The sequence below is a fragment of the Prosopis cineraria genome, unplaced genomic scaffold (genome assembly GCF_029017545.1).
Source record: "Prosopis cineraria cultivar Desert tree isolate PC_DT_omini unplaced genomic scaffold, ASM2901754v1 PC9, whole genome shotgun sequence".
In the NCBI taxonomy this organism is placed as follows: Eukaryota; Viridiplantae; Streptophyta; class Magnoliopsida; order Fabales; family Fabaceae; genus Prosopis; species Prosopis cineraria.
Genome location: NW_026555340.1, coordinates 9,621,897 through 9,645,528, shown reverse-complemented (window position 1 = coordinate 9,645,528; position 23,632 = coordinate 9,621,897). Strand labels below are relative to the sequence as shown.

General features: G+C 31.9%; 1 long non-coding RNA gene across 3 annotated transcripts; it reads left to right on the top strand.

Annotated features, from left to right (window-relative positions):
• The first annotated feature begins 9,275 nt into the window (after positions 1-9,275).
• LOC129320566 (uncharacterized) lies at positions 9,276-21,329 on the top strand. 3 transcript variants are annotated; one of them, XR_008595805.1, is made up of 7 exons: positions 9,276-9,540; positions 9,719-9,805; positions 11,084-11,246; positions 14,692-14,828; positions 14,906-15,001; positions 16,134-16,245; positions 21,072-21,329. It is a non-coding gene; the product is annotated as an uncharacterized LOC129320566 (long non-coding RNA). The 3 variants fall into 3 exon arrangements; XR_008595806.1 differs by lacking the exon at positions 16,134-16,245 and having other exon boundaries at positions 9,277-9,540; XR_008595804.1 differs by lacking the exons at positions 14,692-14,828; positions 14,906-15,001; positions 16,134-16,245; positions 21,072-21,329 and having other exon boundaries at positions 9,286-9,540; positions 11,084-11,632.
• Positions 21,330-23,632: the final 2,303 nt, after the last annotated feature.

Sequence of the window (23,632 nt, the reverse complement as noted above, 5' to 3'; positions counted from 1 at the left end):
TATTCTCCTTAAGAGCTATTCTGCCACACTAGATTGTTCGCACAGCAGCTCTTCAGGATTGAACAGACTCATCCTACAAATTAAGCAGGGCCACAGAACAACAAAGACTAACAAAATATACTCAAGCAAAGAATACATAGGAGGAGCTTGAGAACTCTAGAGCTTGGCACAGGGTACACTGCACTCGCTAGGCTATATATAGTCACAACTAGAAGGTCCCCTTAATAAACCATCAAACATTAGTTTTAAAATAATTAAAACAAATTAAGCTTCATAACTTGGGCGATTTTGAACATTAAAAAAGTTTTTTTAAATAAATATTAAATTTTTTAATGCCATTAAATCAAATAAAAGGTGATTAAAATCCTTCAATACTATAACTCCAAGTTGGTAAAATAAGATTTAAGTAGAGGTTATAGAAATTAATATTATTAAATTATAACAATTCCTTTTAAAATATTTATGAATATTTTATAATATCCAACAACTCGAAGTCTACGTTAAACATGGATATGGACTCAATACCTGCGAATAAAGACATTTGTCTCTACATAAATGTCCAAGCCCCCTGCAAGAGACTCGGACTCAGCGAACCTCGTGACGTCGCTATTCATGTGCCACAAGAAGGAGAGCTTATTCAGTGAGCTGAATACGCCGAGACATGTTTAAAGGTGAAAATGATTCAAACAAGTCGAGTGAGTTACCAAGAGAGTAAGAGTGAAAAAGCAGAGTAAAAGAAGCCTATCTGAGAGTGAAAACTTGGCAAGAAAAGAATTCAAGCTTGATACCAACTGTTAAAAGAACATGTTGCGATATTCACCTTTGATGCATTAGGACCAACATATGCCCATGAGATTTTATCAAAATAGGAAGGAGTTTGGGTGCCTTTTATGTGCATATACTTTAGTTTTTATGTGCATTTTTCCCTTTTTAGTTTGAAAAAGGGTGGGAATAGTTGTAATAATTGTCCATGCACGTTTATGAGAGGCAATATGCGTGGGCTGTATAGCCCGAGGGAGTAACTGGCTTTCATACCCTTTTTGCATTCTCTTTTCCAGAACCCAAAAGTCTCTCATCTTGCTTTCTTATCTTCTTCTGCTTGTGTGTTTGCGGATTCAGCACCAAAACACTGCCGTTGTAGAATCAACCTTTTTTTGTTTTTAAACCACAAAGTTATTATTATAATAATAACTAAAAATTATAAAATTATTATTTTAATATTTAATAAATAAATAAATATCAACCACCTGTTAAAATTTGATTTTTCAGATATAATTTTAATCTAAACAGTTCAGAACTTTATTGAAAAATTTAAAAAATGACCCAAAGAGTTTAATATAGGAGTTGAGTTTAGAAAAATAAGCTAGTTTCTCACAGTGTAATAAAGTAATGTTTAAATTTTTGTTCAAAAAAGTGTCTATATTTAATACCTAACTGTGCCTTGAATAATACTATCTATCATAGATGGACAACTATGCAAAATCAATGAAATAAAAAAATATTTTATAAAATATTTTTAGTTATAGTTTTAATTTTTTTAGTACAGTTCTAAACTGTTCAGACCAAAATTTATATCTGAATTGTTCAGGTCAAATTTTTAACAAGTTAAATTTATTTATTTATTAAATATTAAAATAATAATTTATAATATTTGTTTATTATTATAATAATAATTTTGTCACTTAAAAAGGGAAAAAAAAGAAAAAAGGTCAATATTGCAACGGCAATGTTTTGGTGCCGATGAGCGCCGGAACCGATTCTGTGTATTTGCTGTGTACAGTACACTTTTTAAAAAAAAATATTTAAAATTTAACCGTCATTGATCTGACATTTCGAAATTTAACTACTATTTTCCATTTCAAATATGTTACGGAAACAATGGTCATTATCATAATAATTTATATTTTATTATTGTAACTCTTTTTATTTTCGAAAGTTCAAAAAAGAATAACGCTAGCGTGCTAAGACGTCGAAGTTGGTAAAGTATTAAGTAACCGTGGACAAAAATTCTCCATGTGCATTGGGAGATATCAGGGTGGAGCTATGTTCATGTGCAAGTGTATATTATTATTATTATTATTACTACTACTTCTGTTACTATTATTACTATTAGAAGTTTCTAAAGCCATTATCATTATTTTCTAACAGCTACTTTTCGTGTTTTGCTTAAGTTCTCCTCTCAAGATTCCAAAGTCATTGGGACATCCAGAAACTTCACGGAAAGAAGATTCTCGGAGTTGGGAATAAAGGATTTACTTTGTTTATATATGGTGTTTTCATCAATTAATGACAAAGACCATAAAATTATATATATATATATATATATATATAAAGTGATCCTTAAAACTTTTTAAACAATATGTTAATTAGCGTTTTATTAATATTTTCAAATATCTTTCGAAAATAATTGCTGACATGTGATAGAACTAGAACTTAAGAAAAAAAATTAATTAGACTACAATAGAAACACCATTAAGTTGCACTTGAATCTATATAAAGTAATTTGCCTATGATAATATATGGTCTACATTTTATTGCTATTTTTGTTTTTCTTTTAAAAACTAAAAAAAACGAATTTTTAAACCTATTGTTAATTATATTCGCCACTGTTAAAAAATTTTCAGTCTTCAGTGTGGGTCCAGTGACAATTGTCATAAAATTGCTGTGTCAATTGTGAGATTGCAAGCTGATCAAAAAGAAAGAAAAATTGTTAAATAGAAATTTTTTTTTTTGAAAGAATGATAGAGAAGTTCAAAAGGATCAATTAATTTAATTTAGGTCTCAAGTATTAATTTTTAAAAATTTATAAATTTAGCTCTTAATTTGCAATTTCATTATAATGAATTTGCAACTTGCTTGCCAAATTTTAACATAGTTGAAGAATGAATAAATTTATCTTTCTTATTAAAATTTGGAACATAAGTTACAAATTTATTACAACGAAATTGCGAAATTAAAAGCCAAATTTGCAAATTTTTTAAAGTTAACCACTACAAAAAAAATTGACTTTCAGGGGCGACATGTCAAAAAGTCGCCGCTGAAAGTTTTTAGCGGTGACAAAAAGTCGTCACAATGTCACCGTGAGAGCTCTTGTCGCTGATTCAATCTGGCGGCAATAAAAGTTGCTGCTGAAAGTTGAGAATTTGCGGCGATATTTTTCACCATTGAAAGTCAAAAAGTCACCACTGAAAGTTTTCAGCGGCGACAAAAAGTCGCCACAATGTCACCACGAAAGCTCTTGTCACTGATTCAATTTGCGGCAACAATAAAAGTCACTATTGAAAGTTGAGAATTGATGGCGACAAATGTTACCGCAGAAACCACATTTGTCACCGCAGTCGACTATTTCTGTCGTCGCTGAATGTCAAGTATCAGTGGCGACATTTGTCGCCACGGAATCTACCAAAAAGTCGTCGCTAAAAAGTAATATTAGTTCACTTACACACATGGACACCACGTCACAGTCCATGTGATGCCACACCTCACGCCACGTGGCGCTATGTCACCCTCCACGTAAGGCCCCACCTCGCACCACGTGGCATTATGTCATCTTCCATATGTTGCCCTCACCTCACACCATGTGGCATCATGTCACTCTTCATTTGTCGCTCTCACCACACACCACGTGGCGCCCCACCTCACGCCATGTGGCGCCATGTCACCCTCCACATAAAGTCCCACCTTGCACCACGTGGCGCCATGTCATCCTCCATGTGTCACCCTCACCTCACACCATGTGGCACCATATCACTCTCCATGTGTCGCTCTCACCACACGCCACATGGCACCCCACCTCACTCCATGTGGCACCATGTCACCCTTCACATAGGGTCCCACCTCACACCACGTGGCATCATGTCACTCTCCATGTGTTGCTCTCACCACATGCCACATGTCATCATGTCATCAATTTATATTTCCATTTTGAAAGTTCTCTCCCCCAGTGTTTGAACCTGTGATCTCCTCATTTTGTGTCTAACCATTTTGCCACTGAGCTGGAATGAATCTGTAGTCTATTATTGCATAATTAAATACACACACACACATATATATACACATATTATTAAACTACACAAACACACATATATATTAAATATTAAATATTATAAAATATCATTACTATCTTTAAATACTTCAATTTAATTCTTTTAATTTATAAAATTACAAATTATATTATTTATTTTGTTTAAAGTAAACTATAAATATAATTGATACAATATAATTTGTATTATTTATTTTAATTTTTTTAACCTTCTTGAGGTTGTTATATTATTTATTTTAATATTTATATTTATAATTATAATATAAAAAATTCTAAGAATAAATAGTAAAAATACTGATGATTATACATTAGTAAAAAAATTATAAAAATGCAAACAAATAGTGGCGACAATAAAAAGTCGCCGTTGATTCTTGACTTTCAGCGACGACTTTTTAATGTCACCGCTGAAACTTACAACATAATTTTTTAAAAAAATTAAAACATGCTGACAATCAACGGTGACACTAAAAAGTCACCGCTGATTCTTGACTTTCAGTAGCGACATGTATGTCGCCGCTGAAATTTACAACATAATTTTTTTAAAAAAATTATAAAAAAATTGACAATCAGCGGCAACAATAAAAAGTAGCCACTGATTCTCGACTTTCAGCGGCGACTTGTATGTTGCCGTTGAAACTTACGACATAATTTTTTTAAAAAAATTATAAAAATGGTGAAATCTTTCACATTTATAATAAACTATTTCTATTTTATCTTTTTTAAAATTATCTTTTCTAAAGGTTTTTCTATGTTTTTTCAGGAAATATTTTTTGTGTTCTTTGAGGCGGTCAGCGAATGACCACCTAAGAGATAGGTGATGGGGGGTTGGTGTGGGAATCATCAAGAAAAGGCTCCTGTCAAAGAAGAGGAAAGTAAGCCGTTGTCTATAACTTAAGAAACCAGATAGGCCCATGGAAGTTTCTAAAGGGTTTCTTTGTCAGCGACTCCCTTATGCCATCATAGAGGTGGCATAGAAATATCATCCCCAAGGTTATCTGATTGTTGTAGAGCAAGGATTGGGCAATTCTCAAGTGCAGCTGCACGAGCTTCCCTCCCCCTAAGGCCAGGATCCATTAGCTTAGTAAGATCCATATGAAGACCAGATGCTCCGTGGCAGTGACAGGCTTGGTGACTGGCTTCTCGGAGAAGAGCTCTATGATCTTTATATAGGAGCCCGTACTCCTAATCTTGCTTTCCAAGTCAACTACGATGTATGGGTCATGCTTCTCAGGGATTGCGTAGAAGTTCTCTTCCCCGGTGATGGGCAGCCCTAGAAACATGAAAACATCCCATAGCATGAGGGACATAGGGCTGAGCTCAAATATGAAGGCATTGTAGCTCGAAGCCCAAAAACTTAAAAAGGCCGTCAGAAGCTTGACCGAGATATCGACATCGGCTAGGGATAATTGAATCAAGTCATAAAGACTTATCTCCTTCCATTGACGTGCATACTCCTGCTTCAAGTGCCTCACCCAGTTGATCCATGCACGAGGAAACCAGGGTCAGTTCCTGAGTTTTTTGCAGGATGACTCGAGGAAGAATGAGGTCATCCAGGCTAAGATCAAGTTGTGTATAGAGGTTGTTGGCCAGGGATTTAGTTGAGTAGGGGCTGTGACTTCGGATAGGTCGAGAGAGATGGTCAAGTACCCGACGTTGATTTTATTGGAAATTTGAAAACTCCAAGGAGAAGTATTGGAGAAAAACAAAGAACAGTTAGCATACTTCTCCAATAAAACAGAAGGGCTAAACAGGAGAAGCAAGAAACTTACTAGAAAGCCACAGATTTTTGGAATGAAGAATCCTCTTGTAAAGAAAATGAACGACTATTAGAATGAGGATCCAATCTAGGGGAAATAAAGGTTTTCAAACCATTGAGTACGTATCGTCACAAACCCGCCAAGTGGGGTAATGGGATTTCAGATAGTCACCAAAGAATCAGGAAGACTTCCAACGGATGTGGAAGATGAAGCGACAATAAAAGAAGCAGTAGAGGTGGAAGAAGCCATTTGAGAGCTAAGGTAAGAGGGATATAGAAGAGCAATGCTTGAAGTTCAAGAAACGGCAGAAAGGGCAAGAGAAGTGACCAAAAAAAAAGAAATAAGTTTATATTAACAAAGGGCGCTCAGAAATGAAGCAACATTTTAGTTTTTTCAAACGTGCCACGTGGCTTACATTATCAGCCATTGGCACGCAGGGGGCATTGTTTAGGCTAAAATATGAAACATTGCTCAAGGTAGGTCACATGGCTAGTTGAGTTGAGTAATTGAAGCATCAAGCCCAATATAAACAAAAAGGGCCGGCCCCGATGCTCAATAAATTTAGGCTACAATAAGTAAATGTGCTGAAATCCCGTCAGTTATAAATATTAGACTTTTGGTGCGAAAGATACGATCTTAAGCAATGCCGAAATCTACAGACCTCATGCCCAATATCTCGGTGAAATGGGCTTATTATCAAAATAGAGGGTATGGAATAAAGACCGTGCCATGAGTTTTGCGAGATCCCTGATTTTCGACAAAACGTGCTAGGTCTTAAGGAAGAGGCTACCGCTACTTTGACACTATAAATAGGAGAAGAAGACACCGAAGAAACTAGTTAACACTCAATCAAAGACTCACAATTTTACACTTTTTAGCCTTTTAAGTTTATCAGTTAGATCTTTCAGTTTAGATATGTAACCTTTTTCATATTTCAATAAAATCAAACACTTGTTCTACCAAAACCTTGTATCTTTTTACATCCGAGTAAACTGTGGTAAAGGAGCTCGGAATCCTTTGTTATCAATTGAGACCTAACGTTTCTGGCACGCTTGGTATTTGTTGTTCACCATGAACAAGTTGATAAATTTGTTTTCATTGTAGTTGTCCAAGTTGTGACCACCTTAATTTTTGGACATATTATCATCTGAAATTGTTCTAACTTATTTCTATGGACTTGTTGTGTATGGAGGTCTATGTCATAGAAGAGTCTTCTTGGCGATACACATATAACGCATAAAAAAAGGGACATTTGTTTTGGTTGTCATCATTTTTTATAACCATTTTTAAGACTTTAAAATGTATTTTAATTTTTATAGATATATCAAAATATATATTTTAACATGTTTTATTATTTTAGATATATATTTTTTTGGTTTGGAAATCAGGATAAATATTTTACACGTAATGTGAAAATTTAATAAACTTAATTCCATTGTCAACATCGGATTTTAATAATAGTATATATCTTATTTGTTTTCCTACTTATAATATTCTACTAATCTGGATCTCATTCTTTACGAGTGTATCTATCTATTAATATATATATATATATATATATATATGTAGACTACAGCTTAGAAAGATACAAAAAGGATTTTTTATAATTATGTGTTTTGGAGATTTTTTTTGTTTCTTATAATTCTATGTGCTTCAGAAATGAATAATAAAATTGATTTGAATATAATCACATAGCCAATATTAATTAGCATACATATTATATAAATTAAAAATAAGTAGATAATATATAAAATTAGGCAAAAAAATTACAAATGATACTGCCGGAATTGAAAGCATTTCATTTCCCATTTGAATTGTTATTCATGCCCGGTTTTGTTCATGTGTTGGATCATTATTGGGCTGGTTTATTGGCTCATTACTAGATTAGCCCAACAACCCCAATCATACATGGGAATATAAATATAAATGAATTTTCTTGGCCCATGAACGGCCCAACAGAAGGGAAAATGATGAAGTAGGTAATTTGTCCGTTTTTAGGATTCATGCGCCAGTTGATTAATAATAGTTAGGAAAAAACAAAAATTTACAAGTGACCTTACAGGAGCAACTAAGGGAAAAAACATTACTGTATGCTTACCCTTTGGAGTGCTTCTCATGAAAAGCGCTCTGGAAGATGTCTATAAAAATAATTAAAAAATTATATTCCTTGAAGAATTTTGCAATTCGAAGCACTTTTAGATAAAAGCATTTTGGAAGGCCTTTGTTATATAATTTTTTTAAATTTTTTTAAATGAAATACCTTTTAGAGCACTTCCTAATAAAGCATTTCGGCCTTTTGGAACGCTTCCGCAGGAAGCTCTGTGTAATCATGTTCCTTTCAGAGTTCTTCAATGTGAAAGGATTTTAAAAGGTCCATTAAAACTTTCCTTTAGAGTTCACTTTAGTTCTTCTCACTCGACAAGTTTGAGTTATACACTTTCCTTTCTAGCTATTTATGACATTGAAGCTATGTAAACCTATCTTTTGGTCATCTTGTATTGCCGCCACTCCTAGAATCTACTTTTTGTGTCTGCCATCTAGCCTTCTATTGCTACATGAACCAGATCTACCACAAGTTGTCACCAATCTGTCGATCTCGTGAATTCCATGAAGTCTTCCCTTTGATTTTTCTTCTCATTTCAAATGCTTTCACAGTAACTCCTGAAGATCCCTACTGCAGCACGATGTTTTTCCATTCAAAGGTTGCACATTGCTATTCAAACGTCCCCTGTTCTTGTCGTTCTATTAGTCTATAATGACCAAGAATTTAGTTAAAATTAAAATTGATGGTAATGTCTTTTAATATATATATATATATATATATTTATTTATTTATGATACAAATGTACAAAGAAGGAGAGTTGGTCTAATGGATTTAATTAAATTAGAGATGAAAATAAAGACAAATTATATTTTTAGAGACGAATTTAATTTAAAAAATATTTTAAATATTGAGATATATTTAGAGATAACTTATATACGTTTAAAAAAAAGTGTGACAAAATTCATTTTGAATTCTGTCATTATTCATTAAAAATTTAATTTTTAAAAAATTAAAATGTTAGAGACACACTATAACAAAATATGCTTTTTACATTTCTTATTTAAACCGATTCAAGTGCATACGGTTTAGATATAAATGATGGTAGCATTATTATAAATAAATGAATAGTTAAGATGATATCTAAACTGGTTCTCTTAATAACTGGTTTAGAAATTAATATCTAAACTAGTTTAAATATTTATTATATTTTAAAATATTTTTTATTTTAAAAAAACATCTAAAATGATTATAAATTATAATCGCTTTAGACATGTATTTTAATTTAAAAAAATTATTTTATAATATAATTAAACTGGTTATATTTTATAACTGGTTTAGATATGTTTTAAATTTTAAAAAAATTATTTTTTAATATATTTAAATTGATTATTTTTATAATCGGATTTTAAATTTCAAACCCTCAAATCTTTAGAGTCCCCATCTCTTCCATCTCTAAACCTAAACATTTTGACTCTTCTCATCCTCTTCTCTTCAGTGTCCCTGCTTTGCCATCGTTGGGTTTCTCTACTTTAGATCGTGTTATTTTGTCGTCTCCTGCTCCAGATCGTGTTGGCCGCTCCAGATTCGGGGCCATATGATTGATGATCACAAGATTATACTCGAACAAGTCTTCGGCCTTTCATTCGATAGCAAAGTTGAGGATTCAATATTCAAACAAGTCTCCGCTATTCGAAATGGTTCGTTTTCCTCCTTTTTTCTCACACTCAATGTGTTCCCCCAATCTTCTAGCCGCACATATGTTCAAGATTCCAAATATCGTGAACCCTCAGTTATATGATTTTGTTACTTTGTTATGATTTTATTTCAAGGATTGGCCTATATTCATCTGTTATTCATTTGATTGGTTTCACGTAGCTTGGCGTTGGAACTTTCTTGCTTGGCTTAGTTGCTGCAAAAGTGGAAGCCAATATCACTCTTACAGATGACTCAAATAGATTAGAGGTGTTGCTTGTTATTTTAATCTTCTTTTAAAGTCTATCAATAATACTTGAGCATCATAATAAAATGACTTTTGGATTTGCAGTTTGAGATCTTGGTTATCATTCCTTGCATAGTTTTGATTTACAGTGAAATACTTTAAATGCTCCTTTTTCAGTGTACTTTCGTTTCAATTGGAGTCAGACATAAAAATTGGTGATGTCAAATTTGCACTTCATTTTTTTTCAACTTTCAATCAACTAAAAGAGCTGTCTTGGGTTCTTCTCTAAGTTCTTGCTAAGTATCTGGGCTAAAACATTGTAGCCAATTGATAGTAATAGGGGTTTTAAACTATTCTCTTCTGAAAATGTGAATTTATTTGATGGGCTGACTTGGCCTCTAGAGACAGCATGAAAGAAAGCATGTTACATGATAAAAAACATAGTTTTTACCCACTTTGTTTGACTATTATCTACTGTGGCTGGAAGTTCTATATCTGTGCGCTGACTGTTAATTGTATTGGAGCTGCATGTACTTGACAACATATGATTATAAGATATAGAGTATGTATTAAAATCTACTATAAGAGGTTTTGCACTAAATCCTTGAGCAAAATTCTCTAAAATATAAAACAAGCAAACAATGAGCAAGGCAATTCATTTTCAAACTTGTAATACTCGTAGTTTGAAGCTCATATTTGATACCCTTCTTCGAAACTAGAAAACAAAATAATGCAAAGTACCACCTTCTTTTAGTAGATAGATAGGTTAAGGTGGGGATCATTAAAATTATGCTTGAATGATTAGAGGTAAACGAGCGGTCCACCTAGTAAACATTGCATAGCAATCCATAGGTTTGTACTCTGGTGCTGTATGACCTGCTGCTTACACAAGTTATTTGAACTTTCAGATATATCAATAATTATTAATGATGTTTAATTAGGAACAAATAAAATAAATTTGAGATTGGTTCTTATAAGCATTGCCTTCACTATCGCGTATGCTAAGCTGTAATTATTGTTGTGTGTATGCTCCACTATGTCTACAGAACATGCCAACAAATATATTGATAATGAATTTCATCTGCACATCTTTTATATATTAATAACTATTATTTGTTTAAAAATCTGTTCCTAAAATAGAGAGGTTGTAATTAAGTTGAAGTAACATACTCTCCAACTTGTCCTTGGACATACTAAGCTCAAGGCTTTGATGATGTAAGAGTTCATTTGGTTGCTAAGAGATCGAGTAGATGTCAGTAAATTGCCTATAGGATAATGTGCGTTGTGTTACTAACTCTCAGGATGAAGCTTGCTGACGATAATGACTTGGATGAACATGGTGTTACCCCCAATGGAATTGAGAGAAACACTAAGCTCAAGGCTCTTCATGGTCTTCCAAATCAACCCAAAAGAATGCTTAGTAACTTTTGGCCCACCAATAGAGGCACTAATGAAAAGAATTGAGTGAGTTTTCTTAGTTTTCCTGGTACCCATATACGCTTATTTTTCTTCTTTCTCTCTTCTGCAAAATGCATTTTAACTTTCCTAGGAGAATCAGGGAATCCAAATATGCATTGTTGATGTAATCTATTATAATAAGAAATGATATTTTCTCATCATGAGGGGAAATCTCTTTGGCAAATCACATATTTGAAAAAGCTGTTATGAATCTTCAGCCAAGTTACTGACGGCTCATGGGGCCAATGTTGCTGTGTTTTGTCCAAATCTGCAGCACATGTCTCTGTTCATTTGTGTTAGAGCTACTTATGTTGGGTTCTGATTTTGTCGACAAGTATATTCTTAGCCTCAACATGTCCGGCATGATGCAATGCTATTGAGCTTTTAATTAAGTAATTGCTTAAAGAATTGACTTGAGTTGATATTATATATATTTGGGATGGTTTATATTATAAGATATATTAAAAAGTACGTAATTATAAAAAAATAGGGGCATTTTATTTGGATTGAAGGTTATTTGATTTATTTTCAAATCACCTCCAATCCAAAAAAATGCCCCTATTTTTTTTTTAAATGTCAAAAATAGCCATCTCCAAATCTGTTTCTAATATTAATTTTACATTTTTTTAAAAATTTAGAGACTGAATTTGTGACATTTATTTAGAGACAAAAATTTAACCATCTCTAATTCCCTCTCTATCTTTCTTCAAAATTTCAAAATTTTATTTTTAGTAATTTAAAAAAAAAATAGAGATGACTGAAATAATTATATTAGAGATAGAATTATTTTAATTTCTCAACGTATCTCTAATTCAAAGTAGAGAAAAATTTAAAAATGAAGTTATATTGTTAATTTTTAATTTTTTGGATTATCATCAATTGTTTTAATACATATTTCAAATATATTAAAATAAAAATTAATTTTAAAGATGTAGAAAAAATTTCATCATTGTTTAGCGAGCTTCTCATTCAATGCAAATGACAAAAATTAGATGTTTGTGTTCAAAAACATTTATCTTTAGAATTTTTTGAGTGTTTGAAAATATTTTGCATATCATTTAGATTTTTCTCTTCTTCTTTTCCTCTTTTTCTAAGTTTAATCATTCTCATTTTATAAATTCTTGTTTAGTATTTATTAATTTACTTTATAACGATAATTGATTGAATGTTTATCTCTTTTGTATTATTTATATTTTACTTTAGTGCTTTTTTAATTTTTAATAAATTTTTACCAAATAACAAAACTGCCTTGAAAGAAATCACTGATAATATTTTATAATAACACGTTAAAATGAGGACAAAAAAATCTAAACTCCAAAACATCTATGAAATTGAATATAAAAAAGAATTAATAAAAATACATTTGAAATAACTATAAATAATATTTATATGACTAGGATTAATTATTTTAATGCAAAATATCATTTTTATGCTAATTATATGTATGTGAAAGTGAATAATGTTCATTTTTAGCGTAGAAAGTAGAAAAGAAAAACAAATTTTGAAGTATATCAGAAAATATTTTATTTTATTAATATATAGTATATTTCTTCCATTAAAAAATATAAGATATTTTTAATCAAATTTTATCCTCCAATAAAGTAGTTACTTACTTTTTAGCTAACTTTATCTTTTCATATTTATTTTTATTAAATACCCTACAATAAATATAAATTCATTATTAATAGGAGCACTTTAGAAAAAAGGGAATGATTACATCTCAAAAGATTAAAAATGTCTTATATTTTTGAACATTCAACTTTTCAAAAAATGCCTTATATTTTTGAATGAAGGGAGTAATTTAAAATTATATAAATAAAATAATATTTAATTTATGATAAATAGAATTATGTACTAATATACACGCACACACGACATATTTCTAAGATTTTAAATTTTAAATTTGTTCCATACTAAATAAATTTGATAAAATATAATTTTGTTTAAAAAAATTTTAAATTCAAAAATTCATGTAAATATATTTAAATTAAACATTTAAGTTAAATATTTTGTATTTTAAAAGTTATTAGTATTTATTAAAAAATTAAAAAATTGTTCAAAATGACAATTAACAAAAATTGTACAGTGATAATTATTTTTTATTAAAATAATTTTAAAAAATTGTAGATTAAATTTATTTATAAAAAAATAATGGGAAACATTTAACTATTTTAGGAGAACATAAAATTTTAACTATTTATTTATTAATTTTTGAGAATAATATCGAGAAGATAAAAGTAAAAAAATATTTAATATAAACTAAAATAATACATATTTTTAAATAAATTATATAATTAATTATTTCCATTTAAAAAATAATATTTTTATATTACAAACTTGTTTATTTTAAGTTCATTTTCCTAAAAAAAATTTTTTATTAAAAATGTAATATAAATAGTCATATGAATAATTTTATCATATTAATAATTGAAAATAAAATAAAATATATGTATATCTTTTTAATAATATAATATTTTATATATGTGTACGTATTTAAGTAACATATACTTAATTTCACACATAATAATTATAGGTATATTTTAATTCAACTGACAAAGAATGAGGATTTAAGACTTAGAAAGTGGGAGGTTAAGGGATCAAATATTGACTTTGGCATATTTTGTAACAAATATGTGATTTGGCAAGTAGTGGCGGTTGATATGTCATGAGGTGGCAACATGCGGCGTGATGTGGTATTAGTTGACCCACACATGGGTAGGTGAGTTGACGGATTTGGAGTCTCTCCATTTTTTTCCCTTCATTTTCCTCCATTCCCCCATCTCCATCATTCATTAATTTTATCATTTAAAAAAATTATTTAATAAAATAATTTAAATGGTGGGGATTGGAGAAATGGAGGGAAATGGAGGGGAAAAAATGGAGAGACCCCTCTCCTGTGAGTTGACACGTGCAGATGCGCAAGTGGTTAGTGAGGTGTCAAGTGATGTGGCACTGAGAGACCTAATAAATTTAGTTTTCATTTTTCTAGAGAAGGGTTTAGAGATTGTTTTATTTTATCTTTATTATTGTATATAATTTTTAGAGCATTTTATAGGAATAGATTTTTTATGAAAACTAGAGACGGTATTTTTTATCTAGAGATAGAATAAATCCATTTCTAATTAGTGATAGCTTAAAAAATCCGTCTTGAAGTATTTATGATGCCTCTTTTTGAGATACTATTATATTAATCTCTAAATCTATCTTTACTTATTTAGAGACAGATTTATCACTAGTTAGAGATGGATTATTGTGCGTCTCTAAACAATATTTTTTGTAGTTTAAGCCAACTTATCATCTGCCAGGTCTTTAATCTTGTGTTTGAATTCTAGTGGCTTAAAAGAGGAGTTTTACTTTTGTTTCTACCTCATGAACTTACAATTATGTCCTCCGCCCTAATTAGATTTTTCACTCTCTTCTTTGGTCTTCTTCGATCTATTGAACTCTTTAGAGACCACAGAGTGAAGCTTTGAATCGAGAACCTTCTGCTATGTTTGTCTTCTCCTTCCTTCTTCGTTCTCAATTGGCCACCACTTGGCATGGGAGTTGAGTTGCTAAAATTTCACCATCACAAGGAGTTTGGTTAAGGTACGGTCCATCTTCCTCCCTATTTCTACTTCATTATTAGTTCCTTCTCTTCATCCTTCTCCGTTGGCATTGTTTAGGTGGTGGTGTGTTCTTTCCTCTTCCTTGCTCACAACATTGTTTTGGTTTGGGGGAGCTTCAAAATTTTCCTCTTACTTCATCATGGTTGGTTTGAGGTGAGGATTCAAAATTCTCTTCTGTTTATGGCATTCCTATGTGTTTGATTATGTGGCTCTATTATTGTTATTGGGATGCTGTGATATTGGGAGTGAGGGGATGGAATTTCTCTCACATTATGTTGTTGGGTGTTTTAAGAGAGTAAAGGAATTTAGAAATCTTAATCTACTAATGAAATTGATGAAGATGTGTTTTGCTTGAATGATCATGTATCTACAATGTTGTTAATTTCACAAGAATTGTGATCAGGCTTAGGCATTGCCTAATGGTGAATTCAAACTCTGTATGTATTATGAAGGAATTTATTCAAAAAGCTGTTGGAAACTTATTTGAATTTTAGATTCTCAAGAGTTATATGGTTAATAATTTATAAGTTATAGTAATGTGTTAGATTTTGGCAAAAGGCTTAAGAGTAGATTGCATTTTAATTGAGTAATTAGTTATGATTATATAAGAAAACCTTTAGAAAGGGTGTTTGATAAATTTTTGAAAAAGGAGGATTTTGGATTTAAAGTGGCAAAATATATATAATAGGTATGTAATCATTGATTAAACAATCACGGAAAGCATGTGTTTTTTACAATGAAAGTTAAAATAAAATTTAGAGGGTTTTTGGGAGATATTTGAGTTGGTAATTCAGGGGCCAAATTGATATTTATATATTCATTATTCTTGGGATATCTTGGAATGTTTAATGCAGTGTTGGGAAAGATAAAAGTAAAGGTATTTTATTTTTAATTTCTCTAAGTTGTTTTGGATTAAATATAATAGGAAGAAAAAGAAAAAGAATTAATTAAAGATATTAAAGATTTAAGAATGTTGGAAGATTGAATATACTTTATTAGGGTATTTTATTAATTGAAATATTTTGTTTTAATTATTGTAATATCTTTTTATTTAATTTTAGGATTTCAAGAATTTATCACATTTAATTCTAGGGTTAAGGTTGAGGCCCATAAATAGTGCCTTAGCTCATTTAATTTGTACGCACATTTAATTAAATAAGAATTATTATTTTCTTGCCTTTCCTCTAAGTTTTTTTCTTCTCTCTATTCTCTCTACTGATCCTTTTATCTCTTTTCTATATTATCTTTCCCTTCTCTTCTCCCGTTCTGCATCAATTGGCATCAGAGCCTGTTTCCCACTCTGCTTCTATTACCAAACTTCTTCTTAGTACCAAGAATCATCATATGGAAAGGCTTTGGGAGATAAATTTATAACTTAAGGCTTCTTAAGTTACTTGGTGAGGTTCTTCGATCCTAAATTCTAGGTCCATTGCTATTTGTCTCTTTTTCTTATTCCTTTTTTCTATTATTCTTGTTTGCTTCCACTTTCCTTCACTTTAAGCCATTCTACCATATTTTCTTCTTTTTTGTATTATTTTGTTTTCCATATTTTGTTTCCTTCTTTCCTTTATTTAATTATTATTCTATTTTTCCTTTCCTTCATTTACTCATTCAATTTTCCTTTGATTTAACCCTAAAAAAATCCACTCATAAATAGTTTAGCCCTATACTTGGGTCAAAATCTACTTTAGACTAGTTAAAGTTTCTATCGATTTTCTGAGGGGTTGCTAGTGTAACATCCTGAAATTTTTAAGACCTAGATTTAATTAAAAAATATAAAATAAAATATACATAATTAAATTAAAATTAAGAATAATTTGATAGAGGTCCATAGTTTGAATTTTCTAAGCAAAAGTTTGATTTTATTTTTTTTAACTACGAGAATATTTCCAAAGTTTCCCAGGTTTTTGTTTATAACAGAAAGATTTAGGCCCTTTTTTATAATTTTTCCTAATTTATTAGTACAATTTTTTTTAAAAAAATGAGAAGCACGCAGAAGCGTGAAACAAAGAAAATAAGATACGAACAATGAGCATGAGAGAGAGAGAGAGAGAGAGGAAACGAAGAGAAAAGAGGGAGCTAGAGCTTGGATTCGAGAGGCTTTGTAACCGTTGTGAGCTCTGTTATGTGATAGTAACTACTTATTTCAATCCTCTTCCTTCGCTCTTGGTTTTCTTGATTTTTGAAAGAGGTAAATTTTAAATTTTGATCCTAAGGGATTGAGTTTTGCTCTTTAATGGTTTAAGCCTATTGATTTAGTTATAATTGTGTTATTTGAATCTAATGAGATTTAAATTAATCTTTCTTTTTCATTATAAGGGCTAATTGTAAAGTTGATAATGCCAAGTGAAGGTTTTTAGTTGATTTAAAATTGTATAGTTGGAAATTGGCTTAATGATGACTAATACATGGTTTTAGTGGTTAAGTGGTGTTATGAAAATAGTTGGTTTAATATTTGAACAATTGGGATGAATTATGGCTCATTGACCCAAGTTGTATGATATGGGTTATAGTCTTCTTTTATGATATTTTTCATGATAAGTGATGTGATCACTTATATATTGTAAGGAATTGTCACTATAATTTAATTGAAGGACAAGGAACAAGGTAAGTCATATTTTTGATACAAGGGGAAACTCTTTTGTTGGTAACAAGAAAATTTATATTTCTTATTATTTTGTTTAGCTATTTTTGAATAAATATTACTAGCTATCATACATTATATGTTTTGAATAATTAAATGCAATTAATTGTGTTTTATAAGGACTTATGGGGTGCTAATTGGATAATAGTGCATATATGTTTTCTATTTATTTAACAATAATATTTTTATGGAAACAAGGTTGTCTATGAAAGTTGGGCTAAGGAACTGCTTAAGCGAGAAGTGATATATGTTATACTACTTAAGAGTATTGAAGTGGTTAATATTCGGGAAAGGTAGACAAGAGTAAAATGTATGATCTCGGTGGGAGTTTATCATTAGGGAGGTGTGAACTTGTGATATTTTATGGCACACTATCAATACTCAATGTTGCCTTTCGTATTGTGGGCTTAATGCATTAAAGTGATTAGTGAATTAAGTGTTCGACACCTTTCAGTGGGGGAAGGAATCTGACATATGAAGTGTAAGGTTAAGTGCCTAGGCCAAGGCAGCCCTCACAAGAAGAGTAAGTCGGGCTGGTTCTGGGAGGGAGTTAGCTTCGACTCCTCAAGATTCACGTCGAAGGAGCACAGGCAGCTTGGTAGATTCAATCATGCCTTAGATTATGTTTTGTGCCTGTGGGGGTATAAGTGGGTATAAGGTTTACCCACAAGTTAAAGTGTAATGTCCACCTTGACATTACTAAAATTCACTACACAATCATAACAAATAATCATAATTAGGAGCAAGGATTGCTCCCAAGCTCACATTATATATATAAGGGTTAAAACTAGTAATCCTTTAGAAATAATTTTGGAAAATTTGGGATCCCATAAAAACCCTTCAAATGGGTAGTTTGAGCTCAAACTTAATGATTTATAAAGGTATTGGAAGCATAGAAAAATTTTAGAAAACAAAACACTTCAAAACAGGGCCAAAAATGTCATTTTTGAGTGTTTTGGTCCATGTGCCGCGGCTCGTGGTCCATGCGCCACGGCATGTGGCACAGAAAGCAATGCTGTCATGACAGCTTTTCTGGATGAACTTCGAATGCTTGCCATTTTTGCACCTAATGTTCCATTGGAGTGATTCAAGCGCCCACGCGAAGCTTATTCAATAAGCTAACTAATGGTATAAGTTTCGTTACAATCCGACATCATATGAAAATTTTAGACACTCGGATGCAAAAGTCAGTTTTTAAAGAGATTTTCAAGCATCCAAGTACCCAAAACTCATAACTTATACCATTAACCTATTGTAAAGCTTAAACCAAGTCCAATGGACCAAAATATACTTGAGTGACCAATCAAACACACAAAAACATACCAAACACAAAATTTGGCCACTCAATGGCCATTTTGCCCAATATGGCCAAAATACACAATTAACACTACAAGCACTATTTGGCCTCTATTGCCACATAATACCTACAAATACATTGTCACCACATAAATAAAAGATTCTTTGCACTTGTATTAGTATTTTAGCCTATCACCACAAAAATTTCCACATATTCACATCATATATAATATTGGGCTAAAATACAAAACAACATAGTATGAAACAAGTGCAACCAATCAAAATGATATGCATTCCTAGTTAGCAACATATAATATCATTCATATAAGTTTATGTACACGACTTAAAATGAAATCGAGCTTTACAACAAGAATGTTGCAAGTATGCTAGTCCTTGCCCGATTCCCTCCCTGGCTCAGTTTCATTGGTGGAACCTGTAAAATGATAACCACGGGGTGAGATAAAAATCTTAGTAACTAAGATAATCTACATTATTGATTAACATGCCAAGTTATAAATAAGCATTAAAATAAGTGACATAATCACATCATATAAGATCACACAAATTGCATGCATGATCCCTAACCATCCGGTCCTCCAATACTCCCGACCAAACTAGTAGGCTATTTTATAGAACCAAACTCCCAAGCTCACCATCCATGGTAGGACTACCCGACCAAGGTGTTTTAAACTACTTTTGGACTACTGGTTCTCCCTGTTACAAGTAATTGGAGTGTCGTTATTTTAACATCGCATCTTACGAATGCTAAGGAGTATAGTCTTCAACTCTGCACCTTTTTAGGTACTAAGGAGAGTAAGCCTCCAACACCGCACCCATTTTCAGGCGCTAAGGAGAGTAAATGCTGTACCTGGCGTCCCGAGGTGTCAGCAATGCCATATGGACTTAATCTTCACTATCTCCACTAGGGTGACCTCCCACCCTCTAATATGCCACATTTCACTACATATCTTCACTTGACCATGCATAAACAACTTTCCAAACAAATATAACAAATCTTACCATTTACTTTAAAAATATAGAATTTCACAAAGCAATACTCCACTCATTTTCTAAAATAGTTAACCTTTAAGGAATTTATACATATATACTCAACAAATCATAGAAAAGCAACTTGAGAATAACTTTTACAAGGTAATAAATAATGAAAATTATCTAGTTACCTCAACCTTTTTGTTACTAAAAGAGTTACCTGTGGTACTAATTTTCTTTTTGTGTCAAGGTAAGTCTTCCCACACCACAATTTACATCAACAAGTACTATATGTTAATTTTCAATTAACACAAGCACTATTAGCTAATAATAACCTCCCAATTCTCCCGTTTCTCACTCATGTTCTCAACAAAGAGGCTTGTTAAGATTAGAATTTGTTCATACAATCCCTTTAAGTCTCCTTCTAACTCTATCACAATATAAAACTTAATATCTCAACTTATCACACTTCAACACCTTATGATCAAGTTAGGGCTTGATCTAAAATTCACCAAACAAGAAAGTAGCTTCCTATTACCACATATCCAAGATCAATAAACCTAAATTAAACTTTTAGAGTCAATAGAAACCTTTAAAATATTGACTCATGGCTTAATTCAATCAGACTAAATTCTCACTCTCCCAAATCTCATGGAAAATGAGATGAAAAGGTAGAGAAGGGTAGGAAACTTACTCAAGAGTTTGAAGGCTCAATTTGTCTTCAAAATCCTCCCAAAATGATGCCCTAGCAGTGCCCAAAGTTGCCCCCTTCGTGCTCTAGGTTTTCCATCCCAAAATCTGCTAATTTTTGATGATTTACAAAATTTTAAGTTTCCTGCTGTGCCGTGCGCCGTAGCGCACGCCACGCAAGCCGCGGCTCACGATAAAGCAAGCAACAAGTTAATTTTGCTCCCCCCGATGCCTCTCGACTTGATCCGACTTTCATCCTAACTCAATTTAGAGCCAAATATGACCCAAAAATTCAATTAGCAACCTAAAAATATAATTAAACAAATTAATCATATTTTTAACTAATTTATCCCTTAATTAATCAACTTTTCCAGATTTGAAGTTTTAGGATGTTACATAAAGAGTGCTAGGGGGCATTCTGTCAGTCAAGAAAGGTCGTACCGGCTAATGTCATGCATTCATACATTTTAAATGACTAAATTATATGTTATGTTTAATTTATTATTCATTTATTCAACTATGGCTTACTTTGTAATGATAAATGTATATTTCTTTGTTATTGAAATTGTGGTTATCTCACCCCTTTCTTTTTAATATTTTCAGGTTCAGGCAAAGGATCCAGTAGTGGATAGGAAAAAGAGCAGAGCTAGGGGTTATCTATAGATTGTAAAAAACTACAACGCCTTTCTTTTAAGCAAGTGCATTGTAATGTATTTAGGTTAGGGTGCTAGTAAGATGTGATTATATATATGCGTGTGAATATGTGTGGATTGTATGCCTATGTATGAATTTTTGTATGCTTATAGACTTGTGATTAGGAAACTTGATTATGGTGTGTGGTTTTGATAGATTCATTTTGTAGACCAAGTTTTCACTACGAGCAAATTTTTATTTTGATATATATATATATATATATAAATATATGTGATTTTACAAGTAAATGCAAAGCAATTGCATTACGAATTGTGTGTTATAGGCAAACATACACCTTAGATAGAGAGAGTTAGTGCATGGGCCCCACTAGGATTTCTAAGCCAAGTGAAAATATTTAACATATATATTTATGAGTATATGGTGTTTGGATTAGTTTTTGGCTACTCATGTGTGATTTGTAAATTTTAAGAGATTAAGGTCCATTTTGGAAAATAATACTTGGATGGTTAAATTTTGATATAAGGGGTTTTTATATCATTTGAATGTTCTATTAGATATTCCTAGTCTCATTTGATGTGTCCAAATTGTTCTCATAAGTTTGTGGTCCTTAGGATGAGATTTGGACAATTTTAAAAAATGTTTTACCAAAAAGCTGCACTTTGCATCCGATTGTTAGATTTTTCAAAAATTTGGATCACAAGTAAAAATTTTATAATCTTCATGTGAACTTTGGAATCACCTCAATTGGATATCGAACGAAGAAACGGTGCACTCCGAAAGTTGGTTCGAAGGTGTTGTTATGACAGCTATTTAATGCTGTCATGACAACAACAGTTACCGAAGTTGTGACATACAAGAAATTCAATCCATCCGTTGAATTTTTTCAAAATTTGATATACTAGTAGTACTCTTTGAGTTTGACGTGTGAGTCTTGGAATCGCTTCAATTAGAAGTCAGATGATGAAATGGTTCATTCCAAACATTGATCTGAAGCTGTTGTCATGATAGCAAAAATGCCAAATTTGTAATGTATTCATATTTTAATCCAACCGTTGGATCTTTTTGAAATTTGAAATACTAGGACGTGTGGGATTTAAAATTACTTTGATCAGAGGCTAGGCGGTGAAACAGCACCTCTCAAAAATTTGCCCAGGAGGGCTATCATGATTGCAAAATTAATGCTGTCATGATAGCGACTAATTGCCCCTATTTGCCCAATTTACTTCTGTGTGCCATATAGTAATTCCTCAAACTTTTTAAGAGTTTTTAAAATGTGTGCTTTGCTATTGTGTAGATTATTTGATAATTTAAATGGTTTGTTTCCTAAGTTAGTTTTAGGATTAACTCATTAACCACACTTAGTTTATTTAGTTGTAGTGTACTTTTGGTAACCCTTGAGGCAAGTGTTACATCTAGGCCCTCGGAGGTCACTATGAAGACTTCACTTAGGTTGTTACTTATTTAGCATGTTTGATTCTTGAAGAACTTTTGTGTTCTCGAAGGGTTAGACTTGTTGAATAGGGTCTTTACCTTTTAGATGGGGTCCATAACATCCTAAATTTTTAATCCTATGTTAATAACTGATTATGGAATGAATTAGCAATTTAATATGCGATTAGGGTTATGGATAGTGAAGTGTTGTATTGCTTCTTTGGGGTGTTATATAAATAGATATGAGCAGGAGAGTGGAGTCCTGAAGTAGAGTGTGTGAGCATAGTAAGGATTTCCCTCACTGTGCCACGCGCATGGTGTAGAACTTTGATAAGTAACTTCATAGAACAGATCGTGAAACAGGAGAAACAAAGTTAGATGGGTCAGACGTGGAGAAGGTGCTAACATCTGTTAGGGTAAGCAAAATTAGGAGCAAGAGTTGAAATATGTTGTAATATTCTCACTCTACTAAACATAATTAACCAATATAATACCTAATAATCAGAGACTTAACTCAACAAGATGATTACCAAGGTTCAATTCAAAAGTAAGGGATCCCAAGTTTTTTAAATAAAAATGAGTTTAAATCAATCAAAATCTTTCATATCAGAGTAAAAAAAGTTACGGAAGTATAGGATACCTTAGAGGAGTGAAAGAAGTCAAAAATGGTTGAAAAACAAAACATGTGCTGTGAAACAGGACAATGCGCCTCAGCTTGTGCACGCTGCGCCACAGCATGTTGCTCTTTGTACCACGCGCTGCGGCATGTTGCATGAAATTTTAACTGATTCAGCTATCATTTGACAGTAGAATCGAGGAACTTCCAACTTGCCCCGATTCTTTGTCCGATGTTTGAATGATGTGATCTAGGTATCTACGGAAAGCTCTTTACATGAACTAGCTAATGGCATGGGTTTCACTTTCAAAAAAAGTCACACTAGGAAGTTGGACACCCAAACACATTTCAACCATTTTTCACAACTTTCACACAAAATGGGTGTCCAAAACCCTCAACATGTGCCATAAGCCTTTCTTAACACCTGGACCATGTACATAGGACTCAGGACTACCAGTATAAC